General features: G+C 42.2%; 1 protein-coding gene across 3 annotated transcripts in view; it reads right to left on the bottom strand.

The window, feature by feature from the left end:
- Positions 1 to 24805, bottom strand: part of ITCH (itchy E3 ubiquitin protein ligase) — a 137101-nt gene extending 112296 nt beyond the window's left edge. For all 3 annotated transcript variants that reach the window (XM_045832879.1, XM_045832877.1, XM_045832880.1), the window contains exon 1: positions 24697 to 24805. The gene's annotated coding sequence lies outside the window, so the exon portion shown is untranslated. The remainder of the gene's footprint in view (positions 1 to 24696) is intronic.
- Between the last annotated feature and the right edge of the window lie 1181 nt (positions 24806 to 25986).

Raw genomic sequence — 25986 nt, forward strand, 5'->3', positions numbered from 1 at the left:
CTCCGGATTTGGACCGATTCTCACTACAATCCCCAGAAGGCCTTGCGCACTGGTCTGTGCCCTCCAGAACAGGCAGGGGGTTAGTGGACGACGCTAGATTGGTTTGCTTGCCTTCCCAAGTGAGAGGGGCTCTTGAGTTGCTCACGACATCTCTAGGCTTTTGTTTTAACCCACCCCCACCAACAGCATAATCTCTAAAGTCTGTAACTGTGGTCCCTAAACTACAGTGTGAATCAAAATCTCCCGAAGGACTTGTTAAATCTTACACCGCTGGACCCCACCCCCAGAGTTTCTAATTCAGTAGATCTGGGATGGGTTCTATTGTAATAATTTGCATTTCTAATAAGCTCTGTGGTGTGCTACTGGTGGAGGATCACACTTTGAAAAACACTGGATTATAGTACACTCTGGGGTTAACATTGATCGGGTTCAAATCTACCTTTTACAAGGGTGAATTTAGGGATGATGAAAATAGCTTACACAACCTGGCAGATGTTCTAAGAGCTGATCAATAAGCTTGTTAAATTCTCACAACAAATCTACAAGGGAAGTACCTTCATTATCCTCACTTTACAGATGCATAAATCAGGTCATCTGGCTTCAGAGTCCATCCTCTTAACTTCCTTCATGGGTTCTTTGTGAGAATGAAGACTGATACTGTGCAATTACACTCAGAAACACAAGTAAGGGCTTAGTAATTAGTGATCTTTGTTATTATTGTTTAACATGTTTCCTCCTAATGAAAATAATCTTTTACCACCTGGAAAGTCACTCACACTTTTCAAAGTACTTTTAAATCCTCCATGTTAATGTTTCCTGAAATATGTCTTAGGAGACTTTGTTAAAGATATGGATTCCTAGACCTGTATGCCATGGAGATTCTCTAGAGCAGTCATTTGCAGACTTTAGTGCCCACCAGAATCACCTGGAGGATTTGTTAAACAGTAGAATCCTGGGCTCCACCCCCATAATTTCCAATTCAGTAGGTCCCCCTGGGGTGGGTCTGAAAATGTACATTTTTAATCAAGGACTACATATGGAGAATCACTGCCATAGGGCACTGTTTCTCAAAATTATTTTCCAATTACAGTTTACATTCAATGTTATTGTCTATTAGTTTATATTCAATGCTATTTTCTATTAGTTTCAGGTGTACAGTATAGTGGTTAGACAGTCACATACTTTGCAAAGTGGTATCAGGTCCCCCCCACCCACAAGTACCCACCTGACATCATACTTAATTATTACAATATTATAGACTATATTCCCTATGCTCTACTTTACATCCCTGTGACTAGTTTGTAACCACCAATTTGTACTTCTTAATCGGTTCACTTTTTCATTCATGTCTCTAACCTCTGTCACTTTTGGACACCATCAGTCTGTTCTCTGTGTCTGTGAGTCTGTTTCAATTTGATTTGTTCACTTATTTTGTTCTTTAGATTTCATATATAAGTGAATCTGTATGGTATTTGTCTTTCTCTGATTGACTTATTTCACTAAGCATAATGCCCTCTAGGTCAATCCATGCTGTCACAAGTGGTAAGATTTCATTCCTTTTCATGACCAAGTAGTATCCATTATATAGATGCACCAAAACTTTTTTATCCACTCCTCTATTGATGGGCAACTGAGTAGTTTTCATATGTTAACGATTGTAAACGACACTGCAATAAACATAGAGACCCACATACTCTTTCAAGTTAGTGTTTTGGGTTTCTTCCAATATGTACCCAGAAGTGGAATCGAGGGGAATAGGACAATTCAATTTTTTAACTTATTGAGCACCCTCCATACTGTTTTCCATAGTGGCTACACCAATCCACATTCCCACCAACAGTGCATGAGGGTTCCCTTTTCTCCACATCCTCAACATTTGTTTCTGGATTTGTTGATGACAGCCATTCTAACAGGTGTTCAGCTTTTTTTTTAAATCATCTCTCTAAGGAATATCTTTAGACACTTTTTCCCTAATCATTCCCCCATAACATTTTAAAACTTTTATTTTTTTAGATTTTTGAGGGAGAGAGAGAGAAACATTGATTTGTTATTCCACTTTATTTATGCATTCATTGGTTGATTCTTTTTAAAAAAAAATTATTTATTTACTTTTAGAGAAGGGGAAGGAGGGAAAAAGAGAGAGACAGAAACATCAATGTGTGGTTACATTCAATGTTATTGTCTATTAGTTTATATTCAATGCTATTTTCTATTAGTTTCAGGTGTCACATGCCCCCTACTGGGGACCTGGTCTGCAACCCAGGCATGTGCCCTGACTGGGAATCAAACTGGTGACCCTTTGGTTCACAGGCCAGTGCTCAATCCACTGAGCCACACCAGCCAGGGCTTCATTGGTCGATTCTTGTATGTGCCCTGACGAGGGATCAAACCCACAACCTTGGCACATCAAGATGACACTCTAACCAACTGACCTACCTAGCCAGGGGCCGCCCCATGTGAAATTTTAATATCATAAATATAGTATGTATCTATTTACTATATGAATACCTGTGTTTTTACATTAAAAAGTTTTTATAAATATCCTCTTCACCTCCAACCAATGTTTGTCCCATTAAGAATGTATTCTCAAAGTGGGTATAGCTGTACTTATATCTGACAAATAGATTTCAAGATAAAAAAGGTAACGAGACAAAAATGGACATTTTATAATGATCAAGGGGACAATACATCAAGAAGACACAACAAATCAATATATATGTACCAAATCACTCTGGCTGGTGTGGCTTGGTTGGGCATCACCCCGCAAAGCAAAAGGTCATCAGTTCCTTTCCAGTCAGGGCACATACCTAGGTTGTAGTTCCATCCCCATCCCGGCAGGTTGTGTGAGAGAGGCAACCTATCGATGTTTCTCTCTCATGTCGATGTTTTTTCGATCCCTCTCTTTCTCCCTCCTTCCTTCTCTCTCTAAAATAAATAAATAAATAAATATTTACAACACATTAAAAAAATAACATATCACAATCAAGTGGGGTTCTTTCCATGGGCACAAGGATAGTTCAACATCAGCAGATGAATCAATGTGATACACCACATTAACAAAATAAATGATATTGATATGATGATATCAACAGATGCAGAAAAAACATTGGACAAGATACCAAATCCATTTATGATTGAAAAGCTCCATGAAGGCCATATATGACAATCCCTCAGCTGCTAACATACTCAGTGGTGAAAAACTGAAAGCTTTTCCTCCAAGATAAGGGACAAGACCACTCTCATCACTATTATTCAACATAGTAGTAAAAGTCCTGGCCAGATCAATCAGGCAAGAGAAAGCAACAAAAGGCATCCAAATTAGGAATGCAGAAGTAAAATTGTCACTTTCTGCAGATGACATGATTCTCTCTTTTTTAAAGATTTTATTTATTTATTTATTTTCAGAGAGAGGGAAGGGAGAAAGGGAGAGAAACATCAATGCGTGAGAGAAACATCTGTTGGTTGCCACTCACACATGCCACAATGGGGGACCGAGCCCACAGCCCAGGCATGTGCCCTGACCAGGAATCAAACCAGCAACTTTTTGCTTTGTGGGATGACGTCCAACCAACTGAGTCACACAGATCAGGGCAACATGATTCTTTATATAAAAAACCCTGAAGACTCTACCAAAAAACTATTAGAAACAATAAACAAATACAGCAAAATTACAGAATACAAAATTAATATCCAGCCCTGGCCAGTTTGCTCGGTTGTTTAGAGTGTTGCCCCAATATGCCAAGGTTGTCAGTTTGATCCCCAGCCAGGGCACATACAAGAATAAACAAATGAATGCATAAATGAGTAAGTAGAACAACAAATTGATTTTTTCTCTCTCCCCCTTCCTCTCTTTCTCTGTCTCTAAAATCAATAAATTAAATAAACAAAGAAATAAATGAGAATTAAAAATTTAAAAATCAATGTACAAAAATCCATCGTGTTCCTATATACTAACAATGAAACTTCAGAAAAAGAAAAGAAAAAAATTCCACTTGCAATTGCAAAAAATACAATAAGATAACTAGAAATAAACTTAATCAAGGATGTGAAGGACCTATACATTAAAAACTACAAGAGATAATTAAAAGAAATTGAAGACACAAAGAAATGGAAAGATATTTCATGTTCATTGATTGGAAGAATCAACGTAGTTAAAATGGCCATAACACCCAAAGCAGTACAAAGATTAAATGCAATCCCCATCAAAATCCCAATGGCATTTTTTAAGAAATAGAACAGAAAGTCATCAGATTTGCATGGAACCACAAAAGACTCCAAATAGCCAAAGCAATCTTAAGAAAAAATGAACAAAGCCAGTGGTATCATACACATTCCCTGACTTCAAATTATACTACAAAGTGACAATAATCAAAATACCATGGTATTGGCAGAAAAACAGACACACAGAATTGAGATCCCAGAAAGAAACCCACATGTATATGGTGAATTAAATTTTTGACAAAGGAGCCAAAAACATACAGTAAAGAAAAGAAAGCCTCTTTGATAAATGGTGCTGGGAAAACTGAAAAGTCCCATAGAATGAAACTAGGCTGCTAATTGTCACCATACACCAAAACTGGCTAAACATGGATCGAAGACCTGGATATAATACCTGAAATAAATTATATATAAGAAAACAAAGGTACTGCCCTGGCTGGTGTGGCTCAGTGGATTAAGCCCCAGCCCGTGAACCAAAGGATTGCCAGTTTGATTCCCTGTCAGGGCACACGCCTGAGTTGCAGGCCAGAACACTGCCATCCTCCCACAGGGACTAAGGTCAGCACAGATTCCATATTGTGAAGCTATCGAAACTCACCTTTTTAGAGGCCTTTAGATTTGAAAAACTGGTTTTGGCTAGAGGGTTTTGATACTCATTCCAAGTGGCCTTTTGTACAACGGAGTTTAGAATTAAGGAATTCAGAGATTGTGCAGAGCCTTCCCAGGTTAGCACAAGGTCTCCCAGGTTGCCTTTCTAGCTTGCTTTTTTTTTTTCCTAGCTACTTTTTGACATAGAGAAGCATATCATGCACTCTGCCTTTTTGGCTGATTTCTGGTAAATGTTATTGTTTAAAATAAATTTTACCTCTTGTTCAGATTGACAGCTTTCTTAATAAATTCTAAAATTCACATAAATAAATAGCCATAAGGTGCTCTCAGCCCCTCCTCCTGCAGTATTTGGGAGAAATGACAGTCAGATGGGCAACTGCAGGACTGAGGAACTCTCTTAGAAAATATAAACAGCATGGCAGAACTTCTAGTCCTGCTCATGATCCTCAGTTCCCTCTGTTCTGGCTTTCAAACCTAAAGTGTCCTTCCCCTGAGGAAAGACCCATGAGTCCATCTCTACAGATTGCAGATCAGAATCCTTTCTTGCCTATAGTTTTCACTGGAAATGTCTATCTCAACCAAAATCTGTATCACTTGAAAAAAAAAAAAAAAAGAAGCAGCCCTGACTGGTGTCGCTCAGTGGATTGAGCACTGGCCTGCGAACCAAAGGGCTGCTGGTTCGATTCCCAGTCAGGGCACGTGGATGGGCTGCAGGCCAGGTCCCCAGTAGGGGGCATGCGAGAGGCAATCATACATTGATGTTTCTCTCCCTCTCTTTCTCCCTTCCTTCTCCCGTTAAAAATAAGTAAATAAAATCTTAAAAAAAAAAATAAGTTAAAGTCACGCCTGCAAATTCCTCAGGCAAAGATAGAATCAAGTGAAAAGCATCCAGGTCACCTTATGCAATATGCAAGGAGGGAAGGCGTGTCAGACTGGAAATGCTCCTGAGAATCTTAGAACTCATCTCTGATTCAGGTAAACATCTCCTGAGGTTGCAAGAAGTATAATTTGAAATACAAAGGGGTGTGTGACCTTGTTTCTAGTCCATGAGGATTTTCTAAACTTGGAGGAGAGGCAGGTCACTTAAGGTCAAATGGTGCAGTCATCTGCATTCAAGCTGTTTCCTCATCTGCAAAACAAGACTAATAATAATACCTTGAATCTTGAGGATTGTAGGGAGGATAAAATGAGAAAACATTAACACAGCACCGAACCATTCATTGTAAGTGTTCGATTAAAGTTAGCTCTTTGTTTTTCAGATTAGGCAACTGTTTTCCAGAAAAGTTTGATGACTTGCCTGAGATCAGCTAGTAACTGGTGGAAGAAAGACTCAAACTTGGTCAGTCTGAATTGAGAGCCCTTTTTCTTAACCTTTAAGCCAGCATCTCCTAAGGACTTGTGCATTAATGGATGTACACGAGATGCTTTTAGGTGGTGCAATCGATGGCCATTAAAAAACAGTTTTCATTATGAAAAATTTCAAAGATATCTAAGAAAAAGAAAATACTATAATGAATCTCCAGCTTCATCCAGCTTCAAGTATCAACTCAGGAAAAAACTGCTTTCATCCATTACCTCCACTGATACCTTATTTGGAAGCAAATCCCAGGCAGTATATCATTTTATCTGTGATTATTTTGGTAAATTGTATGGTAACTTTTTTTTATCTTAGTAGTTGTGTTTTTTTCAGTTTGTATACTGAAACAGTATGTAGCTAATATACATTGAGCTGATCATTTCACAGATAATGCTTAAGATGTGGATAAAGACCTTAGCAAATTAAAACTCTTGAGATGCTATGTTTTCACTATTGACCGAAAACAAAAAATTTGATATCTCAGTTGTGTTACCAAGGGTGTGAGAAACAGCCAGGCTCACTGCTCACTATTGTGATGCCAGTTGTGTGGCAGGAAGACAATTTGGCCATCTCTATCAAAATTAAAAATAGTCCCAGGCAGGTAGCTCAGTTGGTTAGAGCACAGTTCCAAGATACCAAGGTTGTGGGTTCAAACCTTGGTTAGGACACATACGAGAATCAACCAATGAATGCATAAATAAATGTAACAACAAATTGATGGGTTTTTTTCCTCTCTTTGTCTCAAATAAATACCAAAAAAATTTAAAGTTAAATAAATACATATGTCAAAATATCCACATGTATAAAGATGAACTTATACCCCTATTTCACACCATATACAAAAAAAAAAATAACTCAAAATGGATCAGAAACCTAAACAGAAGAATCAAACTAAAATTTTTAGAAGAAGATATTGGGGGAAAATCTTTAAGACCTTGGGTTAGGCAAAGGTTTCTTAAATATGACAGCAAAAGTAATGGAACAAAAGCCACTTTCTCAGGCCCTCTTTCCCAGAGCTAGCTGGACCCCATAAAGCATAACTGACCCCAGTTGTTCTTTATCCTCAGGACTAGAGTTACTGGAAGACCTCTGAAGGCTCAGAGGCCCCGGGAACTTACAGAACAGACATATCAGACCTCAACGACCACCGCACCCTGCACCCAAAGATAACATCGAAACGAGTTACAGCCCACCTGAAACATCCTGCTCTACAGTCACCCCATCACCGGATAAAAACTCAAAGCCCGAACACCTCAGTGCTGGTGCTGGTGCTGGTGCTGGTGCTGGTGCTGGTGCATTTCGCCACACCTAGCCCTTTTCCTCCTTTGGGAAAGTAAAAATAAAACCTTTACTCTCTGCACTTTCTTCTCTTTGTGAATTCTTTCACAGCCCTTGTCACCAACCACCCTAACAAAAAGTATTATCTATAAATTGACATCCAAGAAAAAATTGAGAAGTTAGATCACCAAAATTAAAAAATTTTGTCCTTCAGCCCTGGCTGGTGTGGCTCAGTGGGATGAGCACCGGCCTGCGAACCACAGGGTCACTGGTTCAATTCCCAATCGGGCACATGCCCAGGGTTCTGGGCCAGGTCCCCAATTAGGACTGTGCAAGAGGCAACCACACATTGATACTTCTTTCTCTCTCCCTTACCCTCTAAAAATAAATAAATAATTTTAAAAATTTTTTCTGCTTCAAAAGATACCATTAATAAATTATTGGGTTTTAAATGGTTAATATTATGTTACATGAGCTTTACTTCAATAACATTTTTTTTAAAGACTCCGTTAAGAAAATGAAACACATGGCTCAGTGGATTGAGCACCAGCCTGCAAACCAAAGGGTCGCTGGTTTAATTACCAGTCAGGGTACATGCTTGGGTTGTGGGCCAGGTCCCCGATGGGGGGCACACAAAAGGCAACCACGCATCTATATTTCTCTCTCTCTTCTCCCTCCCTTCTCCTCGGTCTAAAAATAAACAATCTTTAAAAAAAATGAAACAAGTGACAGAGCCCCTGCTGGTGTGTCTCAGTAGGTTAGGCATCATCCCACAAATCAAAAGGTGTCTGATTTGGGCATATGCCTGAGTTGCAGGTTTGGTCCCCAGTCGGGGCACAAGCAGAAGGCAGCCAATCAATATTCTCTCTCACATCAAGTTTCTCTCCCCCTCCTTCTCCCTCCCTTCTCCTCCTCCCTCCCTTCTCCTCTCTCTAAAATCAAACATAAAAATAAAAATAAATTTTAAAAAAGAAACATGAGTGACAGACAGGGAGAAAATATGTGCAAAACTCATGTATAATAAAGAATTTCTCCCCTGGTTGGTGTGGCTCAGTGGACTGAGCGCCTGACTAGAAACCAAAAAGTTGCTGGTTTGATTCCCGGTCAGGGCACATGCCTGGGTTTCGGGCCAGGTCCAAAGCTGGGGGTGTGCAAGAGGCAACTGATTGCACTTCGATGTTTTCCTCCCTCTCTTTCTCCCTCCCTTGCCCTCTTTCTAAAAATAAATTTAAAAAAAGAATTTCTATCCAAAATACACAAACTCTTTACACTCAGTATTAAGACAAAAGATTTCAATAAACATTTCACCAAGATATTGCCAATATGTGCATGAAAAGATGTCTAATATCATTAGTCATTAATGAATGCAAATTAAAATCACAAGATGCCATTTTTATACTCCTAGAATGGTTGTTAAAAATAAAACTCCAGACATGAACAAAGACTGACAAGAATGTGGAAAAACAGGAAGCCTCAAACATTGCTGGTAGAAATCTAAAATGGTATAGCCACTTTGGAAAAAGTTCATTGGTTTCTTTTTTTAAGTTTTGTAAAGTGTATTTTATTGATTATGCTATTACAAGTGTCCCATTTTTCTTCTTCCCTTTATCTCCCTCCACCCTGCACCCACCTCCCACGAGCATTCCCTCACCTTAGTTCATGTCCATGGGTTGTACATATAAGTTCTTTGGCTTCTCTATTTCCTATTCTATTCTTACCCTCCTCCTGTCTACTTTGTACCTATCATTTATGCTTCTTATTCCCTGTACCTTTTCCCCCATCCTGCCCCCCCTCCCCGCTGATAACCATCCATGGGTTGCCTCTCATATGCACCCTGACTAGGGACCGAACCCACAACCCATGCATGTGCTCTGACCAGGAATCGAACGGATGGCCTTTGGCTTTGTGGAACAATGTCCAACCAACTGATCCACACCAATCAAGGCAATAGCTTTTCATACTTTTTGAATAATGTATCAGATACCTGTATTAGCTATTTGAAAAACAGATTTTTAAAAAATAACTGAAATTGTTTAAAATGTAATTGACATAGAGAAAAATGTAAGTCACATCATAGAGTGTATGCAGAGAAAGACAAACCACTGAGACAGGATGTGGACACGTGTGGCTGGGAGCCCACCTGAAGCCATCTAACAGTGCGGCTGGCCTAGGTCAGCCTACCTGGTGACTCCACACCTTGCTCCACCTCGCTTGGGGAGGGACAGAGACTGGGCCCATGAGCCCTGAGCCCATTGACCAGGACAATGGATGTACAATGGAACCCTTGGCCCATTGGCCAGGTATTTGTGACTGCTGTCTGGGAGGGTGAAAACAGGCTTACGTCAAACGCAGAGCTCCCAAAGCCCTGGCTGGAGAGCTCAGTTTGTTGGAGTGTTGTCCTGCTACAACAGGGTTATGGGTTTGATCCCTGGTCAGGGCGCATACAGGAATCAACCAATGAATGCATGAATAAGTGGAGCAACTCAATGCTTCTATCTCTTTCTCTCACTTTCTCTCTCTAAAAGTTAGTAAATAAATTTTTTTAAAAACCCACAGAACTCCCACACTGCATCACTGATCAGGTCTTTTGGGCATCCAGGGCAATCCCTCAGTCCCAGAGAGTCCTCTGCAGTTGAGGTGTAAAACTCAGGATGTGGAGTCAATCCTGGTTCTAATCATTTGCTGTGTGACCTCCTGCAAATCACCTAACTTCTCTGAACCTCAGTTGCCTCAGCTATAAACATGGAAATGATACTTTCAAAACATATACATATAAAACAAAGCAATATACAAAAGACAGTAAGGGAACAACCCAAATGTTATCAAAGAGAGAATGAATAGCCCTGGCTGGTATGGCTCAGTGGATGAGTCCTGGCCTGTGAACCAAAGGGTTGCTGGTTCAATTCCCAGTCACAACACATGCCTGGGTTGTGGGGTGGGTCCCCGGTCGGGGGTGCGTGAGAGACAATCACACACTGACATTTCTCTCTTTCTCCCTCCCTGACCCTCTCTCTAGAAATAAATAAAATCTTTAAAAAAAAGACAGAGACTGAATAAAATAATATATTCACCCAATAGAATACATAGAACAATAAAAAGGACAAACTACTGCTACACACAAAAACATAGATGAATTTCACAAACATAATGATGAGTGAAAGAAGCCAAACAAACAAAAAAAACATACACCATAAAAAACTGTACTTGTTTTTAATGTTTATGAGCAAGTAAAACAAACATAAGGTGACAAAGGTAAGAATGCTGGTTACTCTGGAGTGGCAGGAATTAACTGGGAGAGGTCATGAGGGAGCCTTCAGGGGCATGGGAAATGCTCTATATGTTGATCTGATCTGGTTACATAGAAATCTTCTACATATGCACACATATAAATTCAATTGTACACAATATTTGTACCATTTACTGTACATATGTTATAGTTCAATATAAAATTTTAATAGTTAAAAAGAGAGGCGCCATAAACACAAGATGCAGGAGGAAAGTTATCTTGGTAGGGAAAGGGTCAGGAGTGGGGGAGGGCATATAGTTAAGTGCAAGTTATAGTTAAAATAATATAAGAGATATACATACCTGGTAGAGTTGTTATGAGTTATTTCAGGATTCTTAGTTGAAATAAGAGAAACCAACTCTCTTTAGCTTGAGTAAGAAAGACATTTATTAAAGGATGTTGAGTGGCTCAAAGAATCTCCCTGAAAGTCAGAGCTCTAGGCTTGTGGGCTGTGTGCAGTTAGGAGCAACTCCCAAAATCACCCCAGAGATTCAGGAAGGCTAGGAAAGATGCCGAGTCCCAAATGCAGCGCAAGGACAGCTCACTTTGCCCACCCTGAGCCTGGGATGTTACCAACAGCTACCACCCTTACTTCTCTGTGCCTCATTTGTGAAACAGGAATATACTTGTATATTTTAGGGGTGTGTGAACACCTATAGGAAATCATGTATGTAAAGGGCTGTACCAGAGGCCAGGTACACTGTAAATGCCTATTCAATTAGGGTTAGCAAAGGTCATGTAGCAGCTGACAGGAATGCAGGTAAGATTCCCCAGAATTCAGAGGAATTCTTGGAGGAGAACTGGCAGGGAGTGCCAGCCTGCTTTGCCAGATGGGGTCCAGGAAACGCGGAGTATTTTTTTTTCTTTTAAGATTTTATTTAGTTTAAAGAGATGGGAAGATAGGGAGAAAGAGAGGGAGAGAAGCATCAATGTGAGAGAGAAACATCCATCAGCTGCCTCTCACAAGCACCCTAACCAGGGACCAGGCCTGTAACCCAGGCATGTGCCCTGACTCAGAATCAAACCAGCGACCTTTGGCTTTGTAGGACAACGTTCAACCAACTGAGCCACACTGCCCAGGCTGGAATTCTTTTAAAAGTCATTTTCATAAGAATGTGTTAACCTGGTACAAATGCTCTCATGCCCATTATCTTATTTAATTTTCATACTCTGCAAAGGGCAAAGACTATGAGAGCCAGAAATACTCAGAACTGACTTTAGCTCTGCAACTTCCTGGCTGTGTGGTCTTGGGCAAATGATTTAATTCCCCTGAGTCTTTTGTCCTCATGTGTAAAATGGGAAAATAATGAGGTGCCATAAGGACCAAATGAGAGAAGATACATGCCACAACTGGCACAGGCTAGGTGCGTGATAAAGGTAATAGAAGCAGGTGTTATTTTTTAAAATCAATCAATTAATTTATTTATCTTAGCGGGAGGAAGGGAAGGAGAAAGAGAGAGAGAGAAACACTGATCAGCTGCCTCTTGCATACCCCCTACTGGGGATCTGGCCTGCAACCCAGACATGTGCCCTGATTGGGAATCGAACCAGTGACCTTTCGGTTCACAGGCCAACACTCAATCCACTGAGCCACATCAGCCTGAGCTAGAGATGAGTGAGATTTAAAAGTATACTGGACATTACAGAAGAAAAGGTTGATAAATGTGAAGATACAGCAATAGAAAATATCTAGGAGAAAACACAGAGAAAAGAGAATTTTAAAATGAAGAACAGAGCACCAGTGAGCTGTGAGATAACGTCAAGTAGTCTAATACTTGTGTAATTAGAGGCTCTGAAAAAGAGGAGGGTGGGATAGAAACATTATTTGAAATAATAATAGCTGAAAAATGTCCAAATATGATGACATAATGGTCTACGTAGAAAGAAAGCCCAATGGAACCTGTTTCTAAAACTACTAGAACTAACAACAAGATCAATACACAGTCTGACCGGTGTGGGTCAGCTGGTTGGCTGTATCTCTAGCACATGCATATTTCTCTCCCTCTCTTTCTCCCTTCCTTCCCTTCTGTCTAAAAATAAACAAATACACTCTTGAAAAAGAAATAAAAAGCTTTAATTTCTCAAAAAACAGTCTCACTCATCTCTAGAAGTTTGACTTCTTTTTTATATTTCCATATCTCTGCTTATCCTTTTGGACATGTATAATACAGTTTTAACAATTGTTTTAATGTCTTTGCTCATTCTAATAGCTATGTCAATTCTGGGTCAATTTCAATTCATTTTTCTCCTTATTATTTCCTGCTTTGCATGACTGGTAAAATTTTTTATTGGATGCCAGATATTGTGAATGTTACCTGTTGGCTGATGGATATTTCTGTAATTTTTGTAAGTATTTTTGAACTTTGCTCTGGAAGGCAGTTATTTGGAAACTGTTTGCTATTTTTGGGTCTGGCTTTTAGAATTAGGCAGGACCAAAGCAGTGCTTAGTCTAGGGGTGTCTAAACTTTGGCATCTCTGGGCCATGCTGGAAGAAGAAAAGTTGTCTTGGGCCACACATTAAATACACAAACACTAACGAAAACTGATGAGCAAAAAAGGTCCATGCATAATTTTCATGATATCCATAACCACAGATAAGCAAAAAGGTCCTCACATAATAACCCTAATTATGCAGTGGCCCCTTCAATAGTCTTTTAAAATCATCGAGCAGGTCCCAAGTTTGTGATCACTAGTGCACGTGCTAGTGAGTACTCAGCTGACTATTTGAGTAAATTTCCAGAGTTCTCTCTAAACACAATGCTCTCTCCTCTCTGGTACTCTGCCAACTCTAGCATCTTTGGTTTCTCCAGACCGGCTCTGTCTCCCCAGCTCGGAGAGTCTACTGGGCTCCACCTGGGTTCACCTCCTTGCACCATAGCTTGGAAACTCTCCAGACAGTAATTTTGGGAAATCATAGGTCTTACTTCATTTGTTTCCAGTCTCAGCGATCACTGTCCTTCATTACCTGAAGTCCAGTGATTTGAGAAGAGTTGTTTCATTCAGGGTGTAAGGCAGAGGGGCTTTTAAAATTCCCAATGTCCAAGTCACATCCTATAGAATTAAATTAAAATCTCTGAAGGTGGGGTGCAGGCATCATTAACTAATCCATATCCAGATTTGAGGATCAGTATTCTTTTTTTTAACGAAAGATTTTTTTAAGAAAAATTTTTTAAGATTTTATTTATTTATTTTCAGAAAGGGAAGAGAGGGAGAAAGAGAGAGAGAGAGAAATATCAATGTGCGGTTGCTGGGGGCCGTAGCCTGCAACCCAGGCATGTGCCCTGACTGGGAATCAAACCTGCAATGCTTTGGTTAGCAGCCCACGCTCAATCCACTGAGCTACACCAGCCAGGGCAGGATCAGTATTCTATACTGTGATTTTATTTGTCTGGCGAAGGTACTATGGCATATTTTCAGCTTATAGCTGAGCTCATGATTAAAGAGATGAAATCTCTTTTAAGTTGCCCTGATTAAAAAACAAAGTTGGTCTCAAGCCCAGAGCAGGGATGAGCCCGCATGTGAGAGTTAAGTAGCTCTAGCTAAAGGGGAGAATGGGCAGAGCAGGGAGCTGGGCTGCAGACTGGGTGCATTTACATAGTTGACTCTTGAACAATTCAGTGGTTTAGGGCACTGACCCCCATGCAGTTGAAAATCCACCTGTAACTTTAGACTCCCCACAAACCCTGACTACAGCCCCTCGTATATGAGGGGGAATGCTTGCAGGACCCCAGCAGATACCCAAATCTGCAGATGCTCAAGTCCCTTACATGAAATGGCAGAGAACAATGCATGTGGGCAGCTCTCCACATTCACAGATTCCCACCTGTGGACAGAAAATACCGTTTTCTGTTCGCAGTTGGTTGAATCCATGGATGAGAAACTCCAGGGTAAGGGCCAACTGTACATTTATTGAAAAAAATCCGTGTATCAGTGGACCTGTGCAGTTCAGACCAGTGTTGTTCAAAGGTCAACTGCAGTTCGTTATTTCTATTTAACAAAGTTTTCATACTGTCTTGCTTCATTTTCTTCCCCCAACAATCCAGAGGCAAAATTCAGTGCCTCTGATTGGCAGATGAGAACATGATGCTTAAGAGGCTGGCTGACTCGACAAAGGGCAAATCAGTAGCACAGTTAAAATTTAAACTCAGAGGAAGTTGAGGAAAGCAATCCTTAGCAGGTTAGCTGCCAGGGGTAAGGGAACATCCCAGCAAAGCGCTGACTCAAAGCAAATTGCCTTGGTAGGGCCTCCTAGCAACGTGCGCCCTGAGCAGTGGCAAGACAACACGAATATCCTCTGCACAGTGTGACAGGCACTGAAGAATTATATAGCCCTGATTGGTGTGGTTCAGTTGGTTGGACGTCATTCCGCAAAGCAAAAGGTCGTCAGTTCAATTCCCGGTCGGGGCATATGCCTGCATTACAGGTTTGGTCCTGCACAGGGCAGGTTCAAAAAGCAACCCATTGATGTTTCTCTCTCACATCTTTGTTTCTCTTTCTTCCTCCTTTCCTCTCTCTCTAAAAATAAATAAATAAAGTCTTAAAAGAGAATTGTACAGAACTGGGCAGGGTGGACAGGGGTACTAGTATGTGACCTGCCCCAGATAAGGAGAGATCCCTCACTTTTCAGGGCAGTGGGCTGTTCCAGGAATCAGCAGCCCACGAGGCACAGGGGAGGGGTCCATCAGGCAGTCTCTGGGAGCATTTATGGGAAACCATTTCTGTTCTGTCTGGCAGTAGTCTCCTCACCGAACAGTCTCTTCTACAGACTTCTGCCTGGGGAGAAAGTATGCAAGTATACAGTCGAAGCTGAATTGCAGGGAAAATTAAGAAGATACTGGGCGTTGCTACTTCATCCTCCTTCCTGGCCCTTACTCACACAGTACTTAACCTCTGCTCTCCATTAATGCGGATCGTAAAATAATACGGCAAACTTGGCTCCCATCAACAAGTGTTTGCTGTGAGCCAATCCCTTTCCCGACATCATCCTGTTGAATCCTCACTATGATTCTATGAAGCAGGTACTATCATCATCTCCATTTTAAAGATGAGGAAATGGAGGCAAGGAGTGACTGTACTTATTATCTGTTGCCGTATGATAAATTATCTAGTTTACAACTGCAATAAACATTTATTCTCTCCCATATTTTCTGTGGGTCAGGAATTTAAGAGCAGATTACCTGGCTGATTCTGGCCTGGGGCATCTCAGGAGGTCCAAGCCAAAATGTCACCCAGGGTTGTAGTCCTCTTAAAGCTTGACCGGGGCTGCAGGATCTAATTCCAAGGTGGCCCACTCACATGACTGGCAAATGATCTGGCAGTGGACAAGGTCAATATTTCAGTCACTCGCCATGTGGGTCTCTCCATTGGGCTGCTTGAGTGTGAAGAAGGAAAAGGGGCCACAACCTAAACCTGATAAGCTCAGGGGAGGCCTGCATGGTGGGCCTTACAAACTCAGAGACCTGAAGTAACCATATAGGGTGCTTTGCAATGAAAACTTCCTAACTAAAAGCAGGTCATGGCAGGTAGTCATGTCTTAGGCTGGTATCTTCCCTGACAAAGGTCAGTCTTTACCTTAACTGAGCTTATGTTGTTGTTGGTTTTTTGGTTTTGTTTTTGTTTTCTGCATCTACAGAAATATACCTTTGAAATATCAGGGTAATTTCCTTTTTCCAGATCCCTCAGGGCACAATCACTGCACCAGAGCACAAATCACACAACCCCTCATTGTTATTACAATTGTGTTATTAACTGTTAACTCCTATACCCAAGAATGTAAAAGAAGTGTCTAATTCAGTTTTCTTTGCATCCAGTCTCAGAGATTCTGCCCTCCCTTTTTGTTCTTCTGCCTTCCTGATGCATCACCAATGAATTTCATGTAAGCCCTTATGTCTTCCCTTTTGACTTCATTGTACACGATAGAGTGCAAAACTGCCTTTCTCTTGAGCATTTTCTCAATCTGTTGAGATTTTGCTTGCTGGCAGTTGTCATCAGTTTGGCTCAAATAAACGCCTAACAATTCTTACAGGTTTGAGCATTTCTTACATCACCATGTGTCTTGACTTCCCCCTGAGCAAGTGATCCAAGAGAGCACACCGGAAGTTGAAATGTCTTTTCTGACTTAGCCTCAGAGGTCATATTGTCATTTCTGCTCTGTTCCAGTGGTTACACAGGTCGGCCCCAATCGTTGTGGGAGGGGACTGGCTACACAAGGGTATGAATACCAGGGGGTGAGGATCACTGACAAAGTAATCTATGCAAGGTCAAAAACATGAAAGGCATTAGAGGTGGACGTGGAACCCAGCCAGTTACTATGTCACAGCAAATATTGGTCTGAAGGAGTAGAGGCAGGCAGGTATCCACAGGTCTCCCATTTCCTGGAGGTATTCATACTTAAAGGTCACATGCATCTCATTCCAGGGATCATGTACATCAGCCACTTTATCTGATACATCAGACAGACACTCTGTCAAACCAACATGCCCTGGGCATGTTTAGAGAAGATTGCACAAATCGTCACTTGATAGTAAACTTGGTAAGTCAAGAGGGACCTGGATTCTGTCTCCGTCTTTACAACTGACTTTTTGTGTGACCTCGGGCAAGCAGCAGCCCCTTTGAGGCCTTTGTTTTCCTGTCTGTGCAATGGAGCATTTTGATTAATTTCATGGGCCCTGAAGTCCCCTGACTGAGAGGTTCTGGGATTCCATGTACAGTTAGTTATTGGGAAGGCTGACGGGATTTCCTCTCCAGGGCCCCTGGATCTCTTAGGCTTTTGCCCAAGTGAAGTGGAACCCTCAGGTGCAAGGGTCACTTTTCTGGACCCAGGCCAGGTCAGGCCAGGCCGCTCAGCTCTGCTTCACCCGCAGCTGGCTGGCACCATTGTTTCCCCATAAAGCCGGGCCCCTTTCCAGCTGCTGCTGCAGTAGAGAAGCTCAAAGAGTTGTTGTGTGACTTCCCTCCTCCCCCAGGGCAGGACTGGGTCACCCAACAGGCTGACTCAGCCCCTGCAGGGGAACAAAGGAGATGAGCTATGCTTTAGGAAAAGAATTTGACATTTACTATTCTCCCCCACACCCCCCAAAAAAACTTCAAAGGAATCATCATGGGGAAAATCCTCTTATACTTATTTTATAGTTTAATGGGATAATAAAAAATTGGGGTGAGGACATTATAATCTTTCAGGGCCCTAGGAACCCATATTTTAATGATTCTACAATGCACATCTGTTTGCCTTACATTTATTTATTTTTAATATTTTATTTATTTATTTTTAGATAGAGGTCAAGGGAGGGAGGAAAAGAGAGCGAGAAATCTCAAGCAGTTGCCTCTTATATGAGCCCCGATCAGGGACTGAACCTGCAACCCAGGTATGTGCCCTGACTGAGAATTGAACCAATGACCTTTTGCTTTGCAGAATCACACCCAGTTAACTGAGCCACACAGGTTAGAGCTGTTTGCCTTTTAATATCTTTGAAATTGGGATGCATGTAACAGCTGATGACAAGTCATAAACTAAATGCAGCATTTAAAAAATTATGTAGTGTTTTGTAAAATAAAGTAATCATGCACATTACAATGGTGGATTAAATTTGGTGAAATACGGTGAAATCCAGGTGCTGTTCTTGGAGCCTGGGCCCTACTGCGTCCCTTCCCCGCCCCTCCCCTGGCCACCACTTTTCACACCCACAAGCTTGTTCTTGCCTTGCAGTGTTGTCTTAATCCTATTAAGATGGAGTTGTCTCCAATATAGTCCTTCAGACTTTTTGAAGTTTTTTCCTGCATAAGACCCTGGAGGAATTGTGAGTGGGAGGCTGAAGACAGAGAGGTTATTTAGACCAGGGAAAGGGCACAGGAGAAAAAAATAAACTTAATTCCATGAGTAATAGCTAACAATGATCTTACACTGCACAACAGGCGAGCACTATTCTAAGTGTTTTATGCGTGTTAACTCATTTAATGCTTACAGCCACTTTTCAGGGAGCTACTAGGGTACCTCCACTTTAAAGATGAGGCACTATAACTTGATCAAGTTCACATAGCTAGTAAGTAGCAGAGCCCAGGGGTAAAAAAGCAAAATGCCTTCTTTGCTCCAGAGGTAACACTGTCATCAATGTCATGCATGTCATCCTAGGTCTTGTTTTTATGCATATGTGACATAAACATATAGAAATCTATCATTTTGCTTTCCAAGGGGGTCATGTTGTTCTGCAACTAGCCTTTTGCACTTCACCTCATGAGTTGGAGATTTATTTTCTATGTAGTACATATAGATTTACTAGTTCTTTGAAACTGCTGCCCAGTATTCCGCAGTATGTATATTGGGAAAATACACCCAAGAGCCTACAGGGTACCAGGCCCCAACTTCCATGCTTCATATGTGTATCTGATTTTAACCCTCCTGCCTGTGGCCACTAGCATTCTTTCCACTTTAAAGATGAAGAAGATGAAGCCTGGCGAGGCTAAGTATATTAACCGAGTGAATAAAATAAGATTTGAACTGAGAGTCTATCCTTTTTTTTCTTTGTGCCCTGACCAGGAATCGAACCAGTGACCTTCTGGCCACAGAATGATGATCCAACCAATCGAGCCACACCAGCCAGAGCTGAGAGTCCACACTTTTAACCATTGCTCTTCTGTCTTCCTAAATGGAACAGTTTATTTAACTCATTACCCTGATGGAAGATATTTGGGTTGTTTCCAATTTCTCCCCATTACAAACAAGGCAGACCTTGCACAAGCTTCCTTATGTCCACACAGGTATGTTTCCCGGAATGGGTTATGATGGTGAACTTGCTCGGTCAAAGGCCATTACATTATTAATTGTGACACTGCCACACCTCTCTCAAAAAGGCCTTTCTAGTCTATACTCCCACCGATTACTTCTAAGAGGCACAGACTTTGAAGTTACCATATCTGAGGTTGAGTCCTGCGTTTGCAACATGACTCTGGACAAATCATGTTTTTGAGGACATGTTTCCCCCCTCCTCCTCTATTTCCTCCTTCTCTCTTGGCTATGCAGTGTCCCAGTGTATGAATAGTCCACAATTTCTCTGTCTGGCTGGTGACAGGCATTTGGATTGTTTTCAGAGAAGACTGCTATGAACACTCATGTACACATCTTTTGGTAGACCTACGTATCACTCATCTTGGATACATAAACCTAGAAGCATTTCTGAGTCATAAGGGAGGTATATATTTAGCTTTAGCATACATTGCCAAATAGTTTTCCAAAGCGGTTGTGCCAATTTATTCTCTTACCATTAATGTATCAAATGACAGTCCTAAATGCTCCACATCTTCATCAACACTTGATAGCCAGTTTTAGCTATTCCACTGGCACCAAGCTATGTTAATACTCATGTCACCCCCGAGAGGCAGATGTGTGTGCAGACAGTGGTTAGTGGCCGACTTTATCAACACATTCCTTTCTAGCTACCTTCCAGCTAAGGGGAACCCTGCGATATCGTTCTGGACAATGAGACAGAAGAGAATATCTGTTAGGTGAGACTTCTGGGAACATGTTGGCTTTTCTGAAAGAAGAAGAGACTCAGGCCCGTGCTGGTGTGGCTCAGTTAGCTGGAGCATTGTCCCATGCATGAAAGGGTCACTGGTTCAATTCCTGATTAGGGCACACACCCAGGTTGCAGGTTTGATCCCAGTCAGGGCATATACAGGAGGCAACCGATCGATGTTTCTCATACCAATGTGTCTGTCTTCTCCCTTCCCCTCTCTCTAAAAATCAATGAATATGTCTTTGAATGAGAATTAAGAACTCAGTTTGCTCATGCTTTGTTCCTAGAACGTGGACATGATATCATCCATGGAACAACTTATTTTGTGAAGCTACAACATGAGGAAAAGTCCAAGAGAATCACAGAGAGATTGGCCGTGACGTCACTAAGCCAGTGAAACAATACAAACAGCTTCCTGTGTTGTGACTTCCTGTAAGACAAAGAAGTCTCCTAATCTACTATTGGTCAAGTTTTCTATTACTTGCAACCAAGAGCATTCTTTGGTAATACTTTGACAATATCTACTTTAACTGAGAAAACAGAGGTTCAGATAATTCAACTGACTTGGCCAAAGGATGCAATTTCAAATATGTCCAACTCCAAACCATGAGTTTCTCCTTCCAGCTTCCTGGCATCCCAAAGAAAGGAAGTTTGGGTTCAGGGAAAGATGTGGCGATCCTTTTCAACTGGCTGTGGTCATATGATTAAGTCTGGCCTGTGAGATGTGGTGACTTCTGAGATATCTGGGGGTTGGGGGTGGGAAGATGTCATACCTTCCTCCTTCTTCTTTTCTTGCTTAGAAAGATAATACAATGACTGAAATTCAAGCAGCCCTTTTGAACTATGAGATGACTTCAATAATGGAAACCATTAAGGATGGTGGAGTGGAAAGATAAGCTTCTGGGTTTCTAATGATACCATAAGGCTGCCATTAATAGCCCTGGACAGCCTACTTCCAGGTCACCTCCAATCTTTGTACATAATTGGTAAGCTTCGTTACTTTTTAAGGATTTGAAAAACATTTTTTAAAAATCTATTGACTTGAGAGAGTGAGAAGAAGGGGAAGAGAGAGATAGAGAAAGGGAGAAAGAGGAAAACATCAATTAGTTGTTTCACTTATTTATGCATTCATTGGTTGATTCTTGTGTGTGCCCTGACTGGGGATCATACCCACCACTTTGGTGTACCTGGGCGATGCTCTAACCAACTGAACTGCCTGGCCAGAGCAAAACTTAGTTCTTTTTTTAAGCCAAATTTTCCTCTCAGTTCCATGTACTTAAGTCTAACTCTTGCTGATACAGTAGGATTTAGTTTAGACATGAGTAGATGATGCAGTTCTGGTTGCTGGGGAAGTTTATTGCCAAGTGGTGGGAGTGGGAGGAGGAGAACACACCCAGGAAAGTTTTCCTTTCATCTTATAAAATGACATAAGGAAGAGAAGGTCCCTTTCTTCTGCTTCTTAACATTGTCATAGGATGTGATATTTGGGCCTGGGGCAGCCATCTCGTGAGCACGTGGGGAACCGGCCTGATGACAGTTCGTACCTGAGGACAGCAGAAGGGAGAGAAGGAAGAACCTGGTTGCCTGATGAAGTCACAGAGCTGCCCCTGAACTGATGTGCCCTGGAGCCGCTCTATCTCCAGATTCTTGTCACCTGAGGTAACAGATTCCCTTTATTGTTAAAGCCATTTTATTTGGGTTTTAGGTTATCTGCAATCAAAATTCTAACTAGTACAAGCAAAATGATAAAGGCCTAGGATATGGCCTTTGGAGTAGGTGGCCGATATGCAGTGCAGATGAAGGCCATTAACAATCAGGAGGATGAGGAAAATGGAGGTCAGTGTATGAGAAGGCAGGACTTGCAAAGGAGAGGAAGAGTTTGGGGCAGGGGCCAAAGTCTTCAGTGAATGAAGGGGAGATTGGTAGACAGCAAAGCAGGTAGAGGGGGATGTAATGAAGTAGCACAAACCCCCTAAGAGTTGGGGTTTGGATGTGAGGAAGAAGAGTGTATCAATCAGGACAGTTTGGGTTATAAACAACAACAAAAAATAGTTCTGGCTAACTTAGCAGAAAAAGCACTTACGGAAAGATAATGGATAACTCAGAATCCTCTGGATGTGTACAGACCCAGGCTTGGAGGTTACTGAGCCACGGTTTGTGCCCCAAAGCATAGGCCATAACTGGCCCTATGAAGAGAAAGAACACTGACGTCACCAGCAGCCCAGACATACCTGTCCCCACGCAGAGTCTCTGTGGACCTGTGAGTGTCTGTTGATGGAGCCTAGGTCAGGTCACAGCAAGGGTGGCATTTCTAGTTTCTAGTGTGGAAGGAGGGCTCCGTCTCAGAGGCAGGGGATTTTCCCCAACCCAGCAAAGGAGTTCAGTTTCTGGATATCTAAAAGGAATGTTCAACACCCACTACAAGCAACAATGTGCAAGGAGCACTGGGGAATGAAGGTGGCTCTGAGATGCACGTGATTGTCAGGGAATTAGGGGCCTCAGCTTCCAAGGGCTCAGGAGAAGAGACAAGACACCACAAAAGCCTTTGTGAAGATTAGGACACCTCCCAGGACAAATTTGCAAAGCACCTTTCTTCCTACTGAAGTCAGCCTAGAGTCAGGCCCCCCATTTACTTTTGTACAGAGGCCCTGAAGGAAAGAGACATGCTAGGAGGGTCAAGAAGTGTACTTTGTATGGAAAAGGCAGCTCAGAGGCCACAGAGGAAGTATCTAAGACAGGGACCATTGTGGGAGGGACCAGGGTTAGAAAAGCCCGGAGCAGCTAAGGTGACAGTAGGGTTAAGGGTGGGAGTACTCCAGGCAGGGCAGGGGTGGGGCCAGGGTGGAAACGGAGTTTAGATCCCAGGGGTTGAGAGTCTCTGTGGCAGGACCTGGCGCCAGCGTCATCACTCTGCCCCAACCCCCTCTGGTGGCAGCAATGCTGAGGGTCCCTGAGCAATCCTGGCCTGGTCCCAGAGAGGTGGTAAAGGTGTCATGAGATTTGTAATGGAGCAGCACGGTGTTGACCTGGGCATAGGACACCCCAAACACGACTGCACTTGCCCCACCATGTCTGTGCCCGTGGCTCCCACGGAAGCTTCCTGATGTCACCAGCAGCCCAGACAGGGCTGGGATTAAAACTAATTTCCTTCCTATTGGGTTCAAGGGGATGAAGATAAGCTTGGTTTCCCCTTATTTTTGTTGTCAATTTGAATAATACCCAAATGAGCATTTTGTTTGGTCCTTGGTAAATAAAAGCTTAATATTTTGTAGATGGACTAGTAAGACCAAGTTATATGTGTGATTATGTGTTCTGTTTTATAAATAAATTCATTAGTAATATTTTATGTCTTTTTAAAAAAATCTATTTATTTGTTTTTAGACAGAGGGGAAGGGTAGGAGGAAGAGAGGGAAAGAAACATCAGTGTGTGGTTGCCTCTTGCGTGCCCCCTACTGGGGACCTGGCCGGAAACCCAGGCATGTGCCCTGACTGGGAATGGAACCGGCGACCTTTTGGTTCACAGACCAGCACTCAATCCACTGAGCCACACCAGCCAGGGCTCATTTGTAATATTTGGAAACAAACAAATTTCCTTTTCTATCTCCAGGGGTGAGTGCTGGATTGGGAGAAAATTTAGGCCTAACACGACTTGTTCATTAATTTGCTGTGTGGCCTGAGGCAAATCAGTCAACCTCCCGGAGGCTCAGTTTCTTTATGTCTAAAGCAGAGCATGGACCTCATCTCTGAGGCCCTCCTCAACCTGCTACCTATGTTTCTCTTACCTCGTCTCTCTAACCTGGAAAGTAGCATTACATTACATGAGTATACCACATTTTATTATCCTGTTGATGGACCTTTGTCTCCCTTCTAATATTTTGCATTAACAGTGGTGCAGTGAACACCATTGTACATGTCCTCTTGTGGGTTTCTCTCATGTATAGATTTGGGAATGAATCAGTGGGTCAAAGGGCATACACAACTTCACCCTTGGAAGTTATTACCAAGTGGCTCCCCAAAGTGTTTATACCCATTTACTCCTCTCTACCAACAAAGCAGAAGTCCCGGTGCTCCTTATCCTTGCCAACACTCAGCACTGACAGACTTGTTAATGTTTTGGCTGAGATATAACATACGTGCAGTTAAGTAAATAAAGTGCAATTGTCCTCAGTGTCTAGCTTCATCCATTTTTACATTTGTTAATCCCGTGTAACCTCTGTCCAGTTTATTTCTGTCCAAGTTGAGAGTCCCCAGTTTCCCAGCCAAAGTAGCTACTATTCTAATTTCTATAAACGTAAATTAGTTTTGCCTGTTCTTGAACTTTATACAAGTGGAATTATACAGCATGTGCTCTTTTTTGTTAGGCTTCTCTCACCACTCAGTATCTGAGAGTCATCCATGTTGAGAAAGACAGAGAGATTGATTTTGAGGAATCAGCTCACATGATTACAGCGACTAAGAAGTCCCACGATCTGCCGTCTGCAAGCTGAAGACCCAGGAAAGCTGATGGTGTAATTTAGTTCACGGGCAGAAGACCAACGTCCAGCTCACGCAGGCAGTCAGGAAGGAAGGAGTCCTCCCGCACCGTGCTTGTTGTTATATTCAGGCTGCCAATGGATCAGATGATGCCCACCCACGTTGAGGAGGGCAACCTACTTTACTGAGTCCACTGATCCAAATGCTAATCTCACCTAGAAATACATTTACAGACACACCCAGGGATAATGTTTAATCTGGGCATCCTACGGCCTAGTCGTGTTGACACATGAAATTAACCATCACAAAGGGTGAGGGTGGCAGGTACCCTTTGCTGCCCAGAGCAGCTGCAGGCAGAGGTTCCTGTGCTGGGCCTGCCCCTTCTTTCTGACTCTCGTGGTGCCTAGTAGAGGATCTGTACTCAAAAGAAGCTTGAGAAACTTAATCAAGTCACCTAATTTCATGGGGACATTACTCAAATAATAACAATTCAAAATTGAGTTGCTTTTATATGTGGGGCACTAGTGAAAGCACTTTACATTCATCATTATATTTCTCCCTTTTTTTAATTTGCTCTCTCTCTTTTTTTTTTTAAGAGGGGGAGAGAAACATCAATGTGTGGTTGCCTCTCATGAGCCCCTTACTGAGGACCTGGCCCACAGCACAGGCATGTGCCCTGACTGGGAATCTAACTAGCGACCCTTCGGTTCACAGGCCTGCGCTCAATCCACTGAACCACACCAGCCAGGGCTACATCTCTCCCTCTTGACAATGCTCAGAACCCACGCTGTTGTCTTCTTTTACAAAGATGGAAACTGAAACCCAGGCTGGCCACACTTGGCTCTGCCTTAGATCCTGAAAAAATGAAGTGAGTGTGTTGAATGGTGACCCACCCCGCCCCCAAACATACATCCACGTCCTAATTTCAGAGCCTGTGATTGTGACCTTGTTGGGAAGAAGGGTCTTTGTGGATGTGGTTAAGGATTTCAAGATGAGTTTATCCAGGTGGGCCCTAAATCCTAAATATAATAACAAGTGCTCCAGGAGAAACAAGCGGAGAGAGACAGAGGAGGACGAGGAGAAGGCCATGTGAAGAAGGAGGCAGAGACAGGACTGAGGCAGCCCCAAACCAGTAAAATCTTTGAGCCACCAGAGGCTGGAAAAGGCAAAATGGATTCTCCCCTGGAGCCTACGGAGGGAATGTGGCCCTGCTGACACGGTGATCTTGGACTTCTGGTCTTCATAGCTGTGAGAGA

This window comes from Phyllostomus hastatus, unplaced genomic scaffold (assembly GCF_019186645.2).
Source record: "Phyllostomus hastatus isolate PE091 unplaced genomic scaffold, TTU_PhHast_1.1 phas_contig_17, whole genome shotgun sequence".
Lineage (NCBI taxonomy): Eukaryota > Metazoa > Chordata > Mammalia > Chiroptera > Phyllostomidae > Phyllostomus > Phyllostomus hastatus.